Below are 23863 nucleotides of genomic sequence, written 5' to 3'. Positions count from 1 at the left end.
AGAGTTGGATGAAGCATAAATTTGCCTTTTTCAACATCAAATGGTGAGAAACTCGCAGCATGGGAAGGATTAACAGTCATTTTGCTAGTATAAAGACTGCGCTAATAGACAGCAGCTGCCAATTGGTACTGACTTGAATTCTTGCCACTGGCTATATGGTATTTGCCTACTGGCTCAAAACTGTGTTTGCTTCTGGCACTTGCATCACAGCTAGACATAGAACACTCACCCCAGCTTCTTTCTGATGACGCTAAGGATTATATTCCTCCACCTCCTGATATCCAGAAGAAGAAGACGAAGAAGAAGACGAAGTAGAAATGTATTGCAGATGGTAAGTATTAATGGGTTTATTTTCTGTCATTTGTCCAGCACTTGAATTTTTTTTAACATGTTGCTGAATTTCAGAATGAAGAGGTTATGTAATGTATTTGTTTATTTAATGTTCTGGTTTTGGAGGCTGGCACTAGAATGTGCAGTGTTACTGAGAATTGCATCTGCCATTTGAATGTGCAGTTTTTTATGGTTGAAGAACATTGGCTGTTTGTATAGATTTTTGCTTTTTTAATTACTTGTGGGTTTGCATTTTTTTATTCTTTAAACTAAGTATTGCATTTTGTACATTGACATGTCCTGTCTCTACCCAGATATAGGCTGCCTTGTGACATTGTTCATGATTGGCCAAGGCACATCTAAGACAGCATCACCCTGGAAGATTTTTTTTTAAACAAAGGGATTATTACTTGTTTAAACAAAGGAAATGCAGAATTGGAGTCAACTAGAACCATTTTGGAAAGACATCATCAAGAATTTGTTGCAGTCTCAAGTTCAATCAACAAAATCCTATCTATGATAGCGCACACCATGGACAATATATGTTCAACAGGAGACTCAATCTGCTTCTGTTCTAGGAGTTGCATCCGGAACAAAAGTACTAGTTGAAGATTTAGTTCTATTAAGGAATTCTCAGGTCCAGAGTATATTGTCTGATTTCTCTAATTCGATATTTGCAAGCAACCAACAGTCATATTCTACTCCATATTAATGGCATTCATTTATGGCAAGTTATTTACAAGCATTTGTTCCAAATGTGAGTGTTACAACACCAGCATCAGCACATTGTGTAAATATATGAACACAGGAAGATTTAGGGACCGCATATACACAAATGGCTTCAGAAAAAGAACTGACTGCTGAAGAGTCCGAATCTGGACGTCAAAGTAGATTAATACCAGAACCTGCAGCTACTCCAGATACCACAGACCAACCACAGTGATTCTCCCTCTAATATTGGACCGTTACATTCCAGCATAAATATCCCATTAGTAAACAAGTCAATCTTTCTGCCTAGGTCTTATGTGCCTCTCCTGATAATACAAATAATTTTTGGTGTTCAGTATTAATTTAATTCATCCCAAAAATATATTTGTCATTTTAGATAATTTAATATTCAGCCTTAAAATAAAACCATCTCTTCGTACTAATATAGGAGAGAAAAAAGAATTTGAGGTGTTTTTTTAAATGTATTTTATTTCTAATAAATTAAATACCAGTATCAAGGTGCTAATCAAATTTATTATGGTCTATTTTAGATAAACATTGTGGAAATATAACACTATTGGAAGATGACTATTAGACAGGCACAATTAGACATAATTAATACAATGAATTATGTATAAAAGCACTGTTTCCTCAGTAAATCTTGAAAAACAACATCATTCTCTCAATATTTTTATATTGTACTTTAATATATAAATTAATTTAAAATGTCACAATATTAAGTTTCACAGTAAATTAAAAACACAAGTTAAAAGTTGTCTGTTGAATAAGGGGGGTGAGCTCAATACTCACCATCAGGCTATCGTGATTTTAGCCCGATTGTGAGTATTGGGCTATCCTATTGCAGCCCATTTTATCCCCCAAAAATATGGCCCAATCACCCAATCACACATGGGATAAGTTCCCAGACCAATATGTCATTACAGGTCAGAAGGGCCTATTATATCCAATAACTACCAACATCGGGGGAACAGGACGCTGGCATCAGGGCTAATAAGATATCCCACTAAGTGTTCATAACAGAGGTAACATTAAATTTTTCATAAGTCCTACTTGAACATTGTTTAACAATTTTGTTAGTATTATTAATGAAGATAGAGTATATTAGACCATTTGCTGTATCACTTATGTCCCGCATGAATCCATAGAGGTATGGGACGTCATAGAGTCTTCTATGTAGTCACTTGTGAGAATTTTTTCCCAAACAATCTAAGGGAAAATGCAATTTGAAATGCACTTTTAATTCTTCAAATGTCTATATGTGAGTGGAATGCCTGCGGGTGATCTAGGTATTCTTGCTTTACATAACAGCATAACTTTATTAAGCAGAAAGAAAAGCAAAATTAGCAACAAATTCAGGCTCTGCAAATGTTGAACAGGATCAATAATACAATCTATAGAAAATGAGAGAGGAGAGAGAGGTAGAGAGAGAGAGCAAGATAGAAAGAAACAGGGAGAGAGAAGCAGGCAATGAGACAAAAATGAGCAATGGGTAAGAAGAAATGAAAAGCTGTGTGAGCAAGCCATTTCTTTGAGGTTTCCAGAAAACTGACATCTGAATAGGGGTACAAAAAATGGAAAAAGGTTAATGCACATTTACATACACAACAATGGCCCTTTGGGAGGAGAGATAAAGAGAAAGAGGGAGGAAGAGAGAGCGAAAGAGGAATAGCGAAGCAGTCACATAAGACAAAACTGAGCATTGGATAAATGGATAATGGATGAAATGTGTACTAAAAGGTATACTTACTCAGGTGTGTTGTGTAATCTTGCCTATCATCCTTCTGCATACACACGGACAAAGATCTTCTGGCCATGGAGCCATGTTTCTGCAGTATGTGTCCAGCAGACTCAAAAATACAGGCAAAAAAAAATTGAAATGGTTCATGCAGATTTAAATCTACAAACACTTGCCCTTTGGGAGGAGATGTAAAAGTAGAAAGAAAGGGAAAGAGAGAGAGAGAGAGAGACAGAGACAGAGACAGAGCTACACGCAGTAGAAGGCAGATAGGACATTTGAAATAATATAGTTAAGGCTTACACGGTTGTGTGTAAAGTCTTTCTTACAAAAAACAAAAATCTGCTCTCTTGACTACATTTTTCTTGAAAGATGATTCAACTTGAAAAACTTAAAAAAAGACTTCACAAATAACATTTTGAGAAAATATAACTATGGGACTTAACCTTAGGTAACAATTGGAACCTAACATGCAAACATGGGAAAATTTAACTTTTTTAAACAACCCCAACTGGAAACTGATTAGGCAGAGCTCCAATGCAAAATGATCTGCGATGGGTCCTGTAAGAGATTAATATAAATTAATGTAAAAATTACATAATATTAGAGGATTATATTGCAAATGGTATAAATGAAAAACTTACATACTGTACAAATAAATTGTTGATCACATTTTGTTGTGTGCGTCTGGCAAGGTCTTACGGCTAATCAGCATCAGGAGAGAAGTCCACAGCAAGCAAAAAGCATGGATTGATCTCTGCCTCTAAATGTTTGGCAAATCAAGTATTGGGACTTATTCATGTTTGTTAGCAAGCAAACACTAATGGTAAAAACTATGTTGCACTGCAGATGTAACATGTGCAGAGAGTTAGATTCGGGTGGAGTGTGTTCAAACTGAAATCTCAATCTGCTGTAAAAATAAACCAGCCAGTATGTACCATGTAGATAAACAATACAACCCACCCAAAGATAAATCTCTCTTCACATGGTACGTCTGCCCCACCTGCAGTGCAATATGTTTTTGCTCATTAGTGTGTTTTTTTAACCCCCTTTAGCAGTGTGACACACACAATAATTATATGTCAGACCTGGAAGGCCCAGCAGAAGAAAGGTTTCAGGTGGTGCACATCGACTGTTCTGGAAATATTAAATGTACTGTTATGCTCCTACAGTATATCTATGCAAAAGCACTAGTTTTAAAATAGATCCCACTATATTGTATTCTTTAGTGCAACTCAATCAGCTAAAACTACTGAGGCATACCTACCAACTGTCCCGGTTGCTCTTTTTTTCTGATAATCCCATCTGCCAGTGACGTGCGGTGGGGTGAGGCAGAGCCTTTCCTGTCATACTATCGTTTGAGCCAGAGTTTTGACTGTATAAAGTATATGAAAAATACAAAGAATATGTTAGAAATATCTTCTTTGCATTATTCTAATCATTTTTATAGCCAGAACTCTGGAGTAAAAAGTCTATGGCAGGTGAGGCAGTGCCTCACCTGTGGATCTTTTCCGTACATCTCTTATCAAAACTCACCAGATTTCCAGGAGTTTATACTGCTGCAACTGTGTATAAAGCCCAGATGTACCCTTTGGCTCATATATTGTGTGTAAATCTGGCTCTGGTGCAAGCCAGTGCCTCCTGAGCCATTTACCTCACTGCACGTCCCTGCCATCTGCAGGCCGCAGTGTCCCTTGTTGTTGTTGGTGGTGGTGGGGGTAGTTGGAAAGCTTCTGTCCCTTGCTGCTGCAGCTTATATTCATAGAGACAGTGGAATTGGGAGCATGACAGCAGCTCACAGAGCACTGGCTATGCCCCCACAGTGACAAAAATTGGATTGCGACATTCCCATAAAGGCATGCCACCTTTTCAATAGGTCATGCCCCTTTTCAGGAATGTGCAGCTTTGCAAGGGAGTTCCGCATTAGAGGGTCCAGATGTTGGGAGGTATGCTAAGGGGGTTAACAAAAAAGGGAAGGGAAAGTGCAGAAGCACGCACAAATGCTAGAATTGGGATTTTAGCCTTGAATGTCCTACTTGTTTTTTACCCATATAGCTTGGGCCTACAATTCAATATTGGAGTTAAAGTACAGTATATTAACTGGTGGCCATCCAAAGGATTAAGGGATTGCTGCAGACAGGCACTGCACTACCCACTCAGCAAAGGGATGAGGTGTAGGGAGGTGCCAGGCTGGAGAGACGCTCTCCCAGCTGCTGTGCCTGTCTCCCCTGCTGCTGCTACCTGCTGCTGTGTCTGTCACACTGTTTGACAGACAGTGGCACCGGCAGCTTGAGGCTCCCCTTACCCCCAGTCTCAGCTTCAGTGTCTGTGCACAAATTCCAGCTACACGGATCCAGGATGCCAGCTACAGATCCGGCCAGCCAGACTACTGTGATAGGTAAGTAGTGGAAGGAAAGACTCTGAGTGAGTGTGAGTGTATATGTATGTTTGTATGTGTATGTGTGTGTGTGTATGTAAATGTGTCTGTTTAGCCATTATGTGTATAAGTGGAACTTCTGGGGGCATTATACATAAGCACACTACTACTGGTGGCATTATACATAAGCACACAACTACTGGGGGGGATTCTGCATAAGCTCACAACTACTGGGGGCATTATACATAAGCACACAACTACTGGGGGCATTATACATAAGCACACAACTACTGGGGGCATTATACATAAGCACACAACTACTGGGGGCATTATACATAAGCACACAACTACTGGGGGCATTATACATAAGCACACAACTACTGGGGGCATTATACATAAGCACACAACTACTGGGGGGGGATTCTGCATAAGCTCACAACTACTGGGGGCATTATACATAAGCACACAACTACTGGGGGCATTATACATAAGCACACAACTACTGGGGGCATTATACATAAGCACACAACTACTGGGGGCATTATACATAAGCACACAACTACTGGGGGCATTATACATAAGCACACAACTACTGGGGGGATTCTGCATAAGCTCACAACTACTGGGGGCATTATACATAAGCACACAACTACTGGGGGCATTATACATAAGCACACAACTACTGGGGGCATTATACATAAGCACACAACTACTGGGGGCATTATACATAAGCACACAACTACTGGGGGCATTATACATAAGCTCACTACTACTGGGGGCATTATACATAAGCACACAACTACTGGGGGCATTATACATAAGCACACTACTACTGGTGGCATTATACATAAGCACACAACTACTGGGGGGGATTCTGCATAAGCTCACAACTACTGGGGGCATTATACATAAGCACACAACTACTGGGGGCATTATACATAAGCACACAACTACTGGGGGCATTATACATAAGCACACAACTACTGGGGGCATTATACATAAGCACACAACTACTGGGGGCATTATACATAAGCTCACTACTACTGAAGGCATTATACATAAGCACACAACTACTGGGGGCATTATACATAAGCACACAACTACTGGCTGGCATTATACATAAGCTGACAACTAGTGGGGGCATTATACATAAGCGCACAACTACTGAGGGCATTATACATAAGTGGTGCTACAAGAAACAAATATATTCTAAAGTGCGCAACAAATGTTAAAGTGGGCAGCCGTCACATATATGCTGGGAACACCACGTCCCTTTTTGGTAGAATAGACTGTAGAAAGGTAAAATATGTGCATAGGCACCCTTATAACAAAGATGAGAAAAAGGTGTTTATGATAAAAAACACACTCTTTAATAAAACAAAATATACATACTGTACAACAAATAAATACAATTGCACTGATCCCATAAATAAATGAATAAATATCTCACCCTCTAGGGGATTTGCGGTGGGCACAGAGCTTTTATCAGAAAAAGCAATAGGGCCCAAGTAGAATGACATGGCACCACCGCAAAAAGCTTGTTTCCTTAGAGGCTGGGTAGGGAATTCAGTGGAAAGTTGGTCATGAAGCAACGTCCATATCATCCAAACGATGCGTTTTGGAGGAAATCTCCTTTTTCAAGCTTGGATGACATAGACTAATCCTATCAGATATTTATACCCTATTCAATTAACGCAAATCAATCAATTAGCATTCTCTGACTTCCAGAATCGTCTCCCGGAAGTGATGCATGCGTTCCACCATTAGAGCTTCCGGTAGCATCCCATATCATAGATATCCTTATTTATGAATGTTAAAACCCATTATTAAATGTCCGTAATGGCCATTCATTACCTCACCATATTAAGAACAGTTGTGGTCTCACAGAAAATATATTTAAAAAGACGAGTGAGTGGTGCTACTACTGGGGGCATTATACGTAAGCAACGCTACTACTGGGGCCATTATACATAAGCGCACAACTACTGGGGGCTTTATACATGAGCGGCATTACTACTGAGGCATTATAGATAAGCGCACTACTACTGGGGCCATTATTTATAAGCACATAACTACTGGGGGCATTATACATAAGCAGTGCTACTATTGGGGGCATTATACATAAGTGCATTACTACTGGGGGCATTATACATAAGCGGCGCTACTACTGGGAGCAATATACATAAGTGCACTACTGGGGGCATTATGCATAAGCTGCGCTACTACTAGTGGCATTATACATAAGCGGCGCTACTTACTGGGGCCACTGTGTGTATAAGCAGTGTAAAACTGGGTGCATTATGCATAAGCAGCATTGCTACTGGGGGCATTATGTGTATAAGCAGCACTAGTACGTGCAATGTAATGTGAATAAGATTGTGCTACTGTGTGGTGTAATTTGAAATGGGAGTACCATTGTGTGGCCACGCACCTTCCTTGTGAGACCACACCCATTCTCGGTGTCCCTTTGTAAAGTATGGGAGGGCACAAATTTATATTTTGCAGGGGGGGGGGGGGGGGCGCCAAGCTCTCTAGCACCGGCCCTGGCTGCAGATGAAAAATCCCAATTCTATTCTGCAGCAGGTAAATCAAATAAATCCCTACCCCTGCAGCCATTCATGTTTTAAGAGATACAAATTCTTGACAGCTAGAAAAAAACAAATACTGCCAAAACACAATGTTTTTTTCTGAGACATTTATTTCATCTAAAATATATATTTTTAAAAATAAAATCAATCTTTTTGAAGTGGTGGTACGTACATACATTAAAAGCAATGCATTAAAACATTACTGACCTACAAGATGTGTCATTTATTGCTTTTTTCCTATTTGGAAAATTGTGCTTATTCTCTATTGGGCAGTACTACTGTCAATCTTACAATGTAATGTAAGAAGACACTGCCCAAAATACAGTGCAAAAGCTATATCACAGGTTTTAACATCATAAATCTAATCAAACCATGCCTATTTGTTATAATGGAACAAATAGCAAAATTCATTTCCTTTTGCATAGTTTACTTTATATTTAACAATCGTTCTTTGATGACAATAAAATGAATATGTGATGATGTGATGTCTAGCAAATGACAATACTTTCATTTTTGCAGTCTTCTTTTATGCAGGCATTTTAGATACAACTGAAAACAATCCTATTTCTTTGGCTCAATAACATCACAGAAAATGTATTCCTCGCTTTACATTTGCAATCACATCATTTACCTTAAATAAGTGAAAAATGCTTTTGCTGGAAATTGCTTTGCATGTTTCGTTAAATGTGGAAATTAGAGTTCAGGGCTCAGTAGTTATTACTTTCCTCTGAATAGTTGAAAAATGATAGTAATAACACACTCTATGTAGAAGCAAGTGGAAGACCTCCTTAAAAGTTCCTAAATGCATTTAAACATGCACCCATCATTAGATACATGAATAATTGGATCTGTATTTAGTATTTAGCATGTCTTTAGGAATGATTTTTTGCAATGTAAGACTTTAATCTCAGTAGATAGAGCATCTTTGGGCTTGTTTGTCATTAGAAACAGAAACACAATAAATGCCATTTACAAAGCTGACTGCATCCCATGTATAATGTAGCTTAAATTAATCAGAAGAATTAGGGTACATCAGGATTGCCTTTACATGTGGCGATTGATGCATTTTTACATTGAGTAAAGTGGGGGTGATGCAGACTAAGTATTGTACTTGTTGGTATGCAGGGCTGGATTAAGATCTGTGGGGGCCCTGGACAACAAATGTGTGGGGGCCCCTATCAATTAAAGTGATATAATGGCGATGTTATTTTACCAGGGATCAGTTGTACAACCCATAAACGTTATTATTAGTCTATAGCAATACTATTTTTAAATCTTCATGTCCACCACATATATGCAAGAATATTATACGTTTCTATGAACTGAGCCCTGGTAGAATGGATTGCAAGACTTTCACTAAAATATTGATTGCCTATCCTATTGCAGAAGCAATAGCAGTATAACTATACATATCTATTCATATTATTGAATTATTTTGAATTTCTTTAATCTATTTGGTCACTACTACTGGATCAATATCACCTTATTGTTCCAAGGGTGCTGGAAACATATAGCCAGCGGCAGTGCAGGAAATCGATAAATGTATCATGCTGACCTGGATGACATATCAGTTATTGTGAACTGGCTGACATATCAGTTATTGTGAATTATTCATAAACAACAACACTATATACTATTTTCCATGAGGACTATTTTCCATTAGGACACTGTCACCTGCAACACACAATAGCCAGACACATTCTGTGTTTGTATACTATATAGTATATATATATATATATATATATATATATATATATATAACTGGAGAAACAATGGCGGCACTCTGGAGACTTGGTTAAAGTGATGAAAAAGTAGTGCTGTTTATTTCAACGTTTCGGGGTACAAGCCCCCGTCTTCAGGAAACACATACAAGTGACATAGTGCAAAAACAACTTTAAATAACTTACCCGGCGCGCGTCCAGCCGTCCGCTCCACGCCGCCGCTCGGCTTCCGGGTTCCACACTTCCGATCACCTGACATGACACGGGTGACGCAGAGTCCCAGGGCCGTCATGCGGGGGCGGGGGGATGTTGCCATGGTGAGCGCTGCCTGACATACAGACGGAGACATAAACAAAGAGCACAAAAGACAAATAAAGCATGTGAATATCAAAGTCATTAGTGTAAGATAGAATCGGCCCCAAACAACGCCATATTCTAAAATATTAAAGTGCTGAACTTACATGTAATTATAAAAAGAACAAATTGTGAAACATGTACATTAAAAATAGCTATAGCCTGTCACTAACCGGGCCACTGTCAAGGGGTATCCAATACATTAGAATCTGGGTGTAAGCCCTATGTTATAAATGAAATAATATACTTCCCTATTCAAGAAAAAAATAAGTATTGCACTGTATATAAAGTGTAATTCCCACTATCATAGGCCCCTGGTGTTGGGGGCTGAATGAGTGTCCACTCCTAGGGAAAATGCATTAATTACAAATATATTTTAAAGAAAGTTACCCATACCCAAGGACTCATTAAGTCCCTTGGGGCTCAAAGTATCTAGAATCTGGATCTACCTCGTCTCAAGTTGAAGGAGACGTTTAGCCCTGTCCCCTCCCCTTAGCGAAAAAGGTACTTGATCTATTATACGGTATCGAAGAGATGCCAGGGGGTGTTTTGCAAGGGCAAAGTGCCTGGCCACCGGTTGTTCACTGGTGCCAGCCTGTATCGCTGCCCTTATGGAGGACCTGTGTTGGGTCATCATGACCTTAAAGGTACATTCCGTTTTGCCAACATAATGTTGGCCACACGGGCAAGAAAGTAAATAGACTACAAATTTAGAATTGCACGTATAGGCTGCCTTTAAATTGACAGTGGCCCGGTTAGTGACAGGCTATAGCTATTTTTAATGTACATGTTTCACAATTTGTTTTTTTTATAATTACATGTAAGTTCAGCACTTTAATATTTTAGAATATGGCGTTGTTTAGGGCCTATTCTATCTTACACTAATGACTTTGATATTCACATGTTTTATTTGTCTTTTGTGCTCTTTGTTTATGTCTCCGTCTGTATGTCAGGAAGCGCTCACCATGGCAACATCCCCCCGCCCCCGCATGACGGTCCTGGGACTCTGCGTCACCCGTGTCATGTCAGGTGATCGGAAGTGTGGAACCAGTAAGCCGAGCGGCGGCGTGGAGCGGACGGCTGGACGCGCGCCGGGTAAGTTATTTAAAGTTGTTTTTGCACTATGTCACTTGTATGTGTTTCCTGAAGACGGGGGCTTGTACCCCGAAACGTTGAAATAAACAGCACTACTTTTTCATCACTTTAACCAAGTCTCCAGAGTGCCGCCATTGTTTCTCCGGTTATATACTAGCAGACTGCATAGCCTGCAGAGGAGGGCACCGGAGCAGGAGCTTCAGCTCGATTTGCCCAAGGGGGAGTGCCAGACGTATTTGTAGTTTATATATATATATATATATAATGTGAGTGAGAAGTTGTACCAATCAAAATATTAGTTGTATGTCCAGGCACCTCCAAGCTGCATTTGGTGCACCACAAGGGGTAGTGGTACTGGGGTCCGGCATCTCACAACGCAAAGCCAGCCAGCCAGCCGCACTATCACACACTGTTGGCGCCGCTGACGAAGGAACTGAGAATAAAATGGCGTTGCCTTACTCTCTGCTCCTGTACGTCACACATTCCCAGCATCCGCGGAGGTGAAAGTGTGAAACTGAAATCCCACGAGACTGCAGCACTTCGGAGGGTGCTATTGGCCGTTTACTGGGGACATTGCATTGGAGACACAGCTGAATCATGCTGTGCTCTGATATCAGTGCCATGGGTGCCCGATTCAGTGGGAGAGTGTGGGGCCTCTAATGAGTGGGGGTCCCGGGACGACTGGCCCTGTCACCTCTCTTTGGATCCGGCCATGTTGGTATGGAACATTTGGTATGGATGCTTTAAGACATATGACTATAAAGATGGAACAAAAGTCAAAAAGGCCATTATAATTAAGGACAAATTCCGTAAGGGGAGTGTTCACACACAAATGTGTCTTATCCAGACCAGCAATTATGCACGTATACAATATTTGCTCCTGTTACAAGGAAGATGCAAATACATGCTGAGGTTTGTGACTTGTCATAAATAAGGTCATACTGTAGGATGCAGATGCAAACACATTTCTAAATATGTATGGCTTTATGTATGTGTGTAAATATGCATTTTTGCACACATTTTTTTCTAGTAATTTGCACATATTTTTCTACTAGGTCCAGTGCAGGGTTGGATTGGGCCACCGGGGTACCATGCAAGTTCCCGGTAGGCCGGTCTCATGCCACCTCTGATGGGACCAATTGACACTGTGTGCCAGGCCGGGGGCGGCCGCTACCATGATCAGACCTCTCCGATCGGCAAGTGGCCACTGGTTAGAGAGACGGTGACTAGATGCGGCTTCTGCTCCTTTAGTTACAGTGAGGACTACATAAAAATGGCCACAGGAGGTGCCGCCCACGAGCCGCTGCCAGCTTACATTAATATCAGTGGGATGGGGTTTACATTTATGATAGTAGACTCCAGAGGAGCAGCTACCCGCCCGGCCCAGTAATGGTGGGATTAACAAGGAGATAAAAAATGTCACGGAAATTGGAGGTGAAATGTGGGTGGTGCGGGAGCTCTGGAATGGACTCTCTCCAATGCCAGATGTGTGCCGTTCTGAAGCACAGCCTTTGGTTACACAGTAGGCAGCATTTGTGGTGCATATGTGTGGCTGTGGTCCCTCCCCCTTTCTCTACACTTGCCTTGCTCCTCCCTGGCCCTGCCTGCTTTAAGCACTGAAACTGTAGCATGGCCACTGACTCTACCAGTGCATACCCTGGCCTGCAGATGTCTGATGTGGAGCCATGCAAACTGCACTGGGAACAGCCGGTAGCAGTAGAAGAGGGGGTAAGTGATAAGAGACCAATTTTTCTGCCCTTTTTCTCCAGCCCCGCCCTGACTTCTTAATCTCCCCAATGTTTGTTTTGTGTCTCTCTGACACCTCCTTCCCCTCACCATATGTCTGCCTTTATCACCCCATCTGTCACTCTGACACCTCCTTCCCCCACCCCATGTCTGTCTCTTTCACGCCTCTGTCTCTTCTACACCTCCTTAACCTCCTTTTTCTCACCATGTGTCTGTCTCTTTCACCCCCTCTGTCTCTGACACCTCCTCCCCTCACCCCATATCTGTCTCTATCACCCCTCTGTCTCTCTGGCATCTCCTTCCCCCACCCGTGTCTGTCTCTATCACCCCTCTGTCTCTGACACCTCCTACGATACACAAAGTATGATTGCAGCATCTCTAGATATTGACAGTGGGTGTCTCAGTCCTTGTATATTCAGACACACAGATGTACATCAGGGAAAGGCATTGTAGCAGTGCAGCATTACAATAAAGTTGCAGATGTAACTGCAGCAAAAGGCGCAAGGAAGGCCGTGACTTGGTCCAACTCAGAATCAGGCCCTATGAGAAGGGATCCCAGCCCCCGTCAGCAAACCCCACCCCCTCAATGGACTGTGTCTCCATTAGAGCTGCTTCCAGAAATGTCCTGGGCTGGTTATCCATCCCAATCTGCCCCTAGTACAGTGTACCTAGAAATGTGCTTCTCTGCTGAATTGAAACTGGAAGATATAAAAGGGAAAGGTCTTTGCTGGAGCAAAATTGAAATACTCTTGCATATTGGAAATTAATACAGTTCTTCCTAAAAGCAGGGCATGCCCCTAACTATTGCCACTTTCATGCCTTTAACTCATTTCAGCATCCTCAATACACCAATCTTGATTTTGCACTGTTTCATGAATGCAGTAGTTATTTATATTTAACAAGGAACACCAACACTGCCCTGATGGAAACCCAGCATGCTAACTACAATAGGCAGAACTTTTCCACAGAAGCTGAAGGGAAAAATCTTTGTTAAAATGCAGATTTGAAATAAACGGATTTGCATGCATTAATACAGTGATTACTATGCAGGGAACATTCTAATTCATGAAATAACTTATCCCATGCATCTCAATAAATTAAATGTGGGGTAATCTCTGTGACAATTTGAATATGCTCCAAAAAATCTCATCCAGCTTTACTTTGTAGCATTACTTTTACATCCTTCTATGATTAACAGGGGGGAACATTGCCACTTGAAAAAGAAATGACAGATACAGAGGATATGTACATACTGTAGGTATAGTATGATAAAATGACAGAAGCAGATACAAAGCTAAATTGAAATAACTGCTAGTGCCTTCAGTTCTCATGCTTCTAAACTCTGGATACTCATACCGTCGCTGGGATCCCACCATCGCATGCTAACTAGCAGGAACTATTCCCACTCATGGGTGCCCACAACAGCCATGGAGCGGGAATAGAACCTGTGGTAAGCACAGCTCCCCACTGAGCCCGCAAGGAGCTTCTTGTGCTCCCCCCCTCCCTTCCGATGGCATACTGCCACTGGGATCCCGCCATCGGTATGTTGACCGCTGATCACGTATATCCAAACCTAATGAAGGGATATTTTAAGGTTCTTCTGTTGTTTCTTACAATCTAGCCCACAGTCAGTACCAAATAGGGACAGCAACACTTCTTTACTTCAGAATTTTATTTCCTGTTGACAGCTAAAATAAAGTCAAACAACGTCTGTGAAAATAACATCAAATTCTGATAACAATATAAGGAATATTATCACAACTAGAGATGAGCGGGTTCGGTTCGTCAAGATTCGAACCCCCCCGAACTTCACATGGTTTACACTGGTCCGAGGCAGCCTCGGTTCTTCCCGCCTTACACGCAAAACCCGAACGGGGGAAAATGTCATCATCCCGCTGTCTGATTCTCACAAGATTCGGATTCCATATAAAGAGCCGCGCGTCGCCGCCATTTTCACTTGTGCATTGTCGAGATAGCGAGAGGATGTGGCTACGTTCTCTGCCTGAATAGCCCGATATCAGCTAAATATCAGCTCAATATCTATGCTCAGTATCAGTGCTGTATTGTGGTGACCAGTATATACTAGTACAGTATAGTAGTCCATTGCTGTATTTTGCTGCTACGTGTCAGTTCTTCTATTATCCTGAACAGTGCTCAGTATCTGTGCTCATTATTATCATTGCTGCATTGTTGTGACCACTGACCAGTATATAGTAGTACACTACAGTAGTCCAGTGCTGTTCTCGCTGCCCAGTGTCAGTTCTATTATACTGAACAGTGCTCAATATCTGTGCTCATTATTATCATTGCTGCATTGTAGTGACCACTCACCAGTATATAGTAGTACAGTACAGTAGTCCAGTGCTGTTCTCGCTGCCCAGTGTCAGTTCTATTATACTGAACAGTGCTCAATATCTGTGCTCATTATTATCATTGCTGCATTGTGGTGACCAGTATATGGTAGTACAGTACAGTAGTCCATTGCTGTATTTTGCTGCTCCATGTCAGTTCTAATATCCTGAACAGTGCTCAGTATCTGTGCTCATTATTATCATTGCTGCATTGTGGTGACCACTGACCAGTATATAGTAGTACTGTACAGTAGTTCAGTGCTGTTCTCGCTGCCCAGTGTCAGTTCTATTATCCTGAACAGTGCTCAGTATCTGTGCTCGTTATTATCATTGCTGCATTGTGGTGACCACTTACCAGTATATAGTAGTACAGTACAGTAGTTCAGTGCTGTTCTCGCTGCTCAGTGTCAGTTCTATTATCCTGAACAGTGCTCAATATCTGTGCTCATTATTATCATTGCTGCATTGTGGTGACCAGTATATGGTAGTACAGTACAGTAGTCCATTGCTGTATTTTGCTGCTCCATGTCAGTTCTATTATCCTGAACAGTGCTCAGTATCTGTGCTCATTATTATCATTGCTGCATTGTGGTGACCACTGACCAGTATATAGTAGTACTGTACAGTAGTCCAGTGCTGTTCTCGCTTCCCAGTGTCAGTTCTATTATCCTGAACAGTGCTCAGTATCTGTGCTCATTATTATCATTGCTGCATTGTGGTGACCACTGACCAGTATATAGTAGTACAGTACAGTAGTGCAGTCTAGTGCTGTACAGTCTAGTGCTGTTCTAGTACAGTCTAGTACAGTCTAGTGCTGTTCTCGCTGCCCAGTGTCAGTTCTATTATCCTGAACAGTGATCCAATATCTGTGCTCAGTATAAGTGCTGCATTGTGGTGACTAAATGTCTTGTGCTGCATCTTGCTGCTCTAGGATGCTGTTGTAGTGTCCTCTCACTGTGCAATGGTCATCATCATTCCAGTCACAGTGGTATCTGGTATCTATCTAGTGGTATCTAATTCCAGACATTACTGCCATCTAATTCCAGATATATTACTGGCATATAATTAAACACATTAAAAAATGGAGAACAAAAATGTGGAGGGTAAAATAGGGAAAGATCAAGATCCACTTCCACCTAGTTTTGAAGCTGCTGCCACTAGCCATGGCAGAGATGATGAAATGCCATCAACGTCGTCTGCCAAGGCCAATGCCCAATGTCATAGTAGAGAGCATGCAAAATCCAAAAAACAAAAGTTCAGTAAAATGACCCAAAAATCTAAATTAAAAGCGTCTGAGGAGAAGCGTAAACTTGCCAATATGCCATTTACGACACGGAGTGGCAAGGAATGGCTAAGGCCCTCTCCTATGTTCCTCATGACTAGTGGGTCAGCTTCACATGAGGATGGAAGCACTCATCCTCCCGCTAGAAAAATGAAAAGAGTTAAGCTGGCAAAAGCACAGCAAAGAACTGTGCATTCTTCTAAATCACAAATCCCCAAGGAGAGTCTAATTGTGTCGGTTGCGATGCCTGACCTTCCCAACACTGGACGGGAAGAGGTGGATCCTTCCACCATTTGCACGCACCCTGCAAGTGCTGGAAGGAGCACCCACAGTCCAGTTCCTGATAGTCAAATTGAAGATGTGACTGTTGAAGTACACAAGGATGAGGATATGGGTGTTGCTGGCGCTGAGGAGGAAATTGACAAGGAGGATTCTGATGGAGAGGTGGTTTGTTTAAGTCAGGCACCCAGGAAAACACCTGTTGTCTGTGGGATGAATATGGCCATTGACATGCCTCATCAAAATACAAAAAAAATCACCTCTTTGGTGTGGAATTAATTCAACAGAAATGCGGACAACTGGTGTCAAGCCGTGTGTTGCCTTTGTCAAGCTGTAATAAGTAGGGGTAAGGACGTTAACCACCTAGGAACATACTCCCTTATACGTCACCAGGAGCGCATTCATCAGAAGTTATTGACAAGTTCAAAAACTTTGGGTGACAGCGGAAGCAGTCCACTGACAACTAAATCCCTTCTTCCTCTTGTACCCAAGCTACTGCAGACCACACCACCAACTCCCTCAATGTTAATTTCCTCCTTAGACAGGAACGCCAATAGTCCTGCAGGCCATGTCACTTGCAAGTCTGACGAGTCCTCTCCTGACTGGGATTACTCAGATGGATCCTTGAGTGTAACGCCTACTGCTGCTGGCGCTGCTGTTGTTGCTGCTGGGAGTCGATCGTCATCTCAGAGTGGAAGTCGGAAGACCACTTGTACTACTTCCAGTAAGCAATTGACTGTCCAACAGTCCTTTGCAAGGAAGATGAAATATCACAGTAGTCATCCTATTGCAAAGCAGATAACTGAGGCCTTGACAACTATGTTGGTGTGAGACGTGCGTCCAGTATCCGCCGTTAATTCACAGGGACTTAGAGAATTGCTTGAGGTAGTGTGTCCCCGGTTACAAATACCATCTAGGTTCCACTTCACTAGGCAGGTGATACCGAGAATGTACACAGACATCGGAAAAAGAGTCACCAGTGTCCTAAAAAATGCAGTTGTACCAAATGTCCACTTAACCACGGACATGTGGACAAGTGGAGCAGGGCAGACTAAGGACTATATGACTGTGACAGCCCACTGGGTAGATTTATTGCCTCCCACAGCAACAACAGCGGCGGCACCAGTAGCAGCATCTCGCAAACGCCAACTCATTCCTAGGCACACAGCTGACAACCTCTTACAGAAACTGGGGAACATTATCGCAGATTGGCTTACCCCAATTGGACTCTCCTGGGGATTTGTGACATCGGACAACGCCACCAATATTGTGCGTGCATTACATCTTGGCAAATTCCAGCACATCCCATGTTTTGCACATACAATGAATTTGGTGGTGCAGAATTTTTTTAAAAACGACAAGGGCGTGCAAGAGATGCTGTCGGTGGCCCGAAGAATTGCCGGCCACTTTCGGCATTCAGCCACCGTATGCCGAAGACTGGAGCACCAGCAAACACTCCTGAACATGCCCTGCCATCAGCTGAAGCAAGAGTGGTAACGAGGTGGAACTCAACCCTTTATATGCTTCAGAGGATGGAGGAGCAGCAAAAGGCCATTCAAGCCTATACATCTGCCTACAATATAGGCAAAGGAGGGGGAATGCACCTGACTCAAGCGCAGTGGAGAATGATTTCAACGTTGTGCAAGGTTCTGCACCCCTTTGAACTGACTTGTGAAGTCAGTTCAGACACTGCCAGCCTGAGTTAGGTCATTCCCCTCATCAGGCTTTTGCCGAAGCAGCTGGAGAGATTGAAGGAGGAGCTAAAATGGAGCGATTCCGCTAGGCATGTGGGACTTGTGGATGGAGCCCTTCACTCGCTTAACCAGGATTCACGGGTGGTCAATCTGTTGAAATCAGAACACTACATTTTGTCCACCGTGCTCTATCCTAGGTTTAAAGCCTACGTGGTATCTCTCTTTCCGGCAGACACAAGTCTGCAGATGTTCAAAGACCTGCTGGTGAGACAATTGTCAAGTCAAGCAGAACGTGACCCGCCAACAGCTCCTCCTTCATTTTCTCATGCCACTGGAGCTGCCAGGAAAAGGATAAAATTTCCCAAGCCACCCGCTGGCGGTGATGCAGGGCAGTCAGGAGCGATAGCTGACATCTGGTCCGGACTGATGGACCTGCCAGTGATTACTGACATGTTGTCTACTGTCACTGCAAATGATTTTGTCACCATTGAAAGAATGGTGGAGGATTATATGAGTGACAGCATCACTGTAGGCATGTCAGACAGTCCGTACGTATACTGGCAGGAAAAAGAGACAATTTGGAGGCCCTTGCACAAACTGGCTTTATTTTACCTAAGTTGCCCCCCCTCCAGTGTGTACTCCGAAAGAGTATTTAGTGCAGCCGGTAACCTTGTCAGCGATCGGAGTAGGAGGTTTCTTCCAGAAAATGTGGAGAAGATGATGTTCATCAAAATGAATTATAATCAATTCCTCCATGGAGACATTTACCAGCAATTGCCTCCAGAAAGTACACAGGGACCTGTGATGGTGGATTCCTGTGGGGACAAAATAATACTCTGTGAGGAGGGGGATGTACACAGTGAAAGGGGTGAGGAATTGGATGATGAGGAGGAGGTGGACATCTTGCCTCTGTAGAGCCAGTTTGTGCAAGGAGAGATTGATTGCTTCTTTTTTGGTGGGGGCCCAAAACAACCAGTAATTTCAGCCACAGTCGTGTGGTAGACCCTGTCACTGAAATGATGGGTTTGCTAAAGTGTGCATGTCCTGTTTATACAACATAAGGGTGGGTGGGAGTGCCCAAGGACAATTCCATCTTGCACCTCTTTTTTATTTATTTATCTTTGCATTATGTGATGTTTGGGGCCAATTTTTTTAAGTGCCATCCTGTCTGACACTGCAGTGCCACTCCTAGATGGGCCAGGTTTTTGTGCTGCCCACTTGGGTCGCTTAGCTTAGTCATCCAGCGACCTCGGTGCAAATTTTAGGACTAAAAATAATATTGTGGGGTGTGAGGTGTTCAGAATAGACTGGAAATGAGTGGAAATTATGGTTATTGAGGTTAATAATACTATAGGCTCAAAATTACCCCCAAATTCTACGATTTAAGCTGTTTTTGAGGGGTTTTTGAAAAAAAAAAAACACCCGAATCCGACAAAAATTCTTAAGGGAGGTTTTAGCAAAATGCGTCTGAATCCAAATCACGACCACGGAACCGAATCCAAAACCAAAACACAAAACACAAAAAATGCCCAGTGCACATCCCTAATCACAACTATGCCTACCCTGCATCAAGCTCATTTTCTTATTGGGCATGAATGAAATTCTCCTGATAAAATATTCACATAGACTTAGGTTATCTTTGGGAGCACATTTGCTGCTTTTTTAATTTCACATAGCAGCAGGATTGAATTCATGTGTAAAGAAAACCTCAATTATTAATTCCATTTTGAAACTTTGAACATTTAAAACTCAAGAAGAATGAGACTAAGAGGCTCATATAGATTTAGTCATTAGTGTCTTTAATGTAAGGTAAGCATTATTCTAATGTGCATTTATACATAGCAGCTTTGTCCATATGCATATTAGATCACTTACAAGTACAAAATCTTAGAGAAGCAGTATTAGAGAGTGGCATATATGCTTTCCAGGAGGATACGTACTATCTACCGGTGGATGGGATTCCAGCTGCCATGATCCCAACAGTGGAATCCCCTCCGTTAGAATGCCGGCAGTGGGGCAATTGCTAGAAAGCCCCTAGTGGGCTCGCTGTGCTTGCCACGCTGTGTTGCATGGTGGCTCGCCACAGGTTATATTCTCTTCCATGGGTTTCGTGGAAACTCGTAGAGGTAGAATAGCCTGTGTTGCCGGTATTTCGGTGGCGGCATTTTACCGCATGACAGGATTCCGGCGTCATTATTGTTACCACTGGGATATTGACTGGAGGTATTTTAACCGCTTCCCTTTCTGGGAGGCATATCTCTTGCCAGCGCTGGGGGATGATGGAATGTATGCCGTGATAATGATGTTGACAATCAAAACCAAGACACTTCTAACATCTGTTTTTCTGGAACAATGATCATTGCCCTCTCCATCTTATTATATCCAATTCATTGCAATGCGGCTATTAATAGCACTTTTTGCTTTTCTTACGTACAATCTTCACAATCATCAACACAAAGTTTTCTATTAGACTTATACAATGGCAAAGTGGTTTTTCTCATTAAATACAATTTAATGGCAACTGCAATTGACACAATCCCTCACAACACAGCAAGCACACACAATATAACATTTTGCATACTGAAATATTGGTTCTCACAGGGCTAACATTAGAATTCTGAATTTTTGAACTACCTCTCTTCATTATGTCAGATAAATTTGGACCCCTTATGATGGGACTGAATGGTTATAGGGTTAAACTTTGTGTTTCAATGTAAATTTGGGTGCAGGAAACATACATTCTGAACAGTATGTAAAGTGTTCTTCTTTTTACATTGGAGACCAGACCCCTACCAGTTCCTCACTCAAGTCAAAGTGCTGAGCTTGTAGCTTTAACCAGAGCTTGCAAACTAGCAAAGGAAAAAATGTAAATATTTACACTGCCATGTCAAAAGAACAAGTATAATTAATGTCTGAAATATGTATACCTGATACACAAACACCAATTTCTATGCAATTAACTTCCAGTCCACAGGAAATCTCTACCTGGGAGCGGGAAGGGTGCCAGCCAGATGCTGATGATTTGTGGCACAGGAAAGAAGGCAAGCCAGTGGCACTCAGATCACTTTTACCTGCATTGGCTCAGGTCACTCATGGTCTGTCCCATGCATCTAAAACTGCAATGACTAATTTAGTCAGGACCTACTGGTACACCCCTGGATTCTCTGCTTTGGCTTCTAAATTTTGTCAAGGCTGTATAATTTGTCTCCAAAACAATGCAGGTAGAAAAGTGCCTACAATATCATCACACCTTCCCGCCACAGAGGGATCATTTCAAGTGGTACAAATTGATTACATTCAGCTCCCAAAGGTAAGACAATTGCAGTATGTTCTGACTTTAAAAGACCTGTTTAGCGAGTGGGTGGAGCGAGGCCTGTAGCCACGGCAACAGCTAGTATTACAGCCAAGAAGATAGTGCAGGAATTAGTCTGTAGGTACGGACTCCCCCAGGTTATCTCTTCTGACCAAGGTATGCATTTTACAGAAAGGGTATTCAAAGAAAAGTGTGAAATGATGGACATTAAGCAACAACTACATGTGCCCTGTCACCCCCAGTCAAGTGCAAAAATTGAAAGATTAAATCAGACTGTAAATAATAAATTGCAAAAGTGTACCAAGCAAACTGGACTCTTGTGGCCTGAGGCCTTGCCACTTGTTTTGCATTCTATCCAAACCACGCCCATTGGTCCATTATGCCTTTACCCATATGAAATCCTCTTTGGAAGTTGCCAAATCTTATGATGGTCCTAGCTCCATTCCTCTCTACAACCCAAGATGTAACTGTTAAATATCTGATTAACATAGGTAGACAGATCAAGACAATTCATGATGCTGTTATTTCCCAACAGCCAAGCAGTCCTGTAGCCTGTCATGATTTGATGCCTGGTGACTTTGTGATGATAAAAAACTTTTTACGTTGCAGTTCTTTGTCCGTACGGTGGGAAGGACCATTCCAGGTGCTGTTAACCACTTCAACAGCGGTGAGAGTCGGCAAAAGATCCACCTGGGTACACGCATCGCACTGCAAAAACGTCCACTCTGACCCACCCTGAAGTGAACCAGGGGATATCCTGCAGAACACCTCACCTCTGTTGCTCACAGGACCGTGACCACCAGAAAGGATACAATAAAGCCCCTGGTGAGTTGCCACCTAAGTCGGAAAGAAGCAAAGCTTCTCTACCCGTGAAGAAAATGAAGATACTTTGGTACTGTTCTCTGTCTTAACTCCTGTCATGCTGGAGACTCACATCACAGACTATGGACATGAGATAAAAGGAAAGAATGCTATATTTGCCATCCATCCTTAAGCCATTGCTAGAGTTAACAATGAGACTGACTGTTAGGTGTGTACACATTTGCCAATGACAGCTGAGTCAGGGATACCCTTAATAGCTATTCCGGTAACTTGGAAAGGATGGGGGAAGATCTATATTTAGAGATATTTATGGTAATGTCAATAACTCCATGTCTAGAACTTGGGAAGGAAGTGTGGACATTTATGGCCAGAACCCCTATAGCAAGATAGATAACAACACCCATGCTTTCCTCTCAGCACTACTCACTAATGTAAGAGTGATGGGTGTTGCATTCCCTAGAGGTTTTTACTGGTTCTGTGGGAAAAATACTTACTCATGGTTAGCATTAGGAGGATCAGGTAAGTGTGTCCTTTCTAAGGTAGCCCCCATGCTAAGAGTCACAGGAAAATTACACGCAGTCCCACGTAATATTGATTATAGGGAAGAATTTTATAGGGTAAGGAGAGGTATAGTGTATAAAAATAGATGAGATGGGAGCAATTCTTCTATTTACTTTTCCCCCAGGTAGGGGTAGGAATTCTGTCAGAAAGACTGGAAGCTTATACTCACTATATGGACAAGATAGTAAATGAAACCAGTCATGTCATATGAGAAATGAATTAGCTCAAGTGCGTAAAGTAGCTTTGCAAAACAGGCTTGCTTTAGACCAAGTGCTGGCCTCAGAGGGAGGAACATGTGCCTTGATAGGACAGGAGTGTTGTACTTACATTGCAGATAATTCAGATATAGTGGAAGGACACATTAGGGAAGTGGAAAAGATGCAGGAAGGAATAAGGAAGATAGGAGGAGAAGGATGGGATCCTTTTGGATTCCTAGGGAGAGGTATATCAGCTTTTGATAGCCAGATTCTTATAGTATGTAGTAATCAGTGGATTGATAATATTGCTTTTTACCTGTGTTTGCAGTGTATACCAATTTTCCTTAGTAAGGGGTGTCAGCGTAATTCAAAATCTGCAATTGGTCCACTTTCCTCTGTTCTTCAGCCCCCTGTCAATGTTCCAATGTCCAGAGGGGTGATGCCCATTAGTCAAAAATTTCTGTCGCTTGAGCCTGAAGCATCTCCTGTTAGCACCATTCAGGTCTTTCGAGCAAATGTAATAAGTGACCCAAGGGCCATTTATGAGAAAGTGGATAATAATGTGTGACAAAGGAATTTGTCAGAGGGAGGAATTGTCAGAGACATTTGGACCCCTTATGATGGGACTGAATGGTTATAGGGTTAAACTTTGTGTATCAATGTAATTTTGGGTGCAGGAAACATATATT

Source organism: Pseudophryne corroboree, chromosome 5 (assembly GCF_028390025.1).
Source record: "Pseudophryne corroboree isolate aPseCor3 chromosome 5, aPseCor3.hap2, whole genome shotgun sequence".
Classification (NCBI taxonomy): Eukaryota; Metazoa; Chordata; class Amphibia; order Anura; family Myobatrachidae; genus Pseudophryne; species Pseudophryne corroboree.
The sequence above is the reverse complement of the archived record's forward strand: the minus strand, read 5'-3'. Positions refer to the sequence as shown.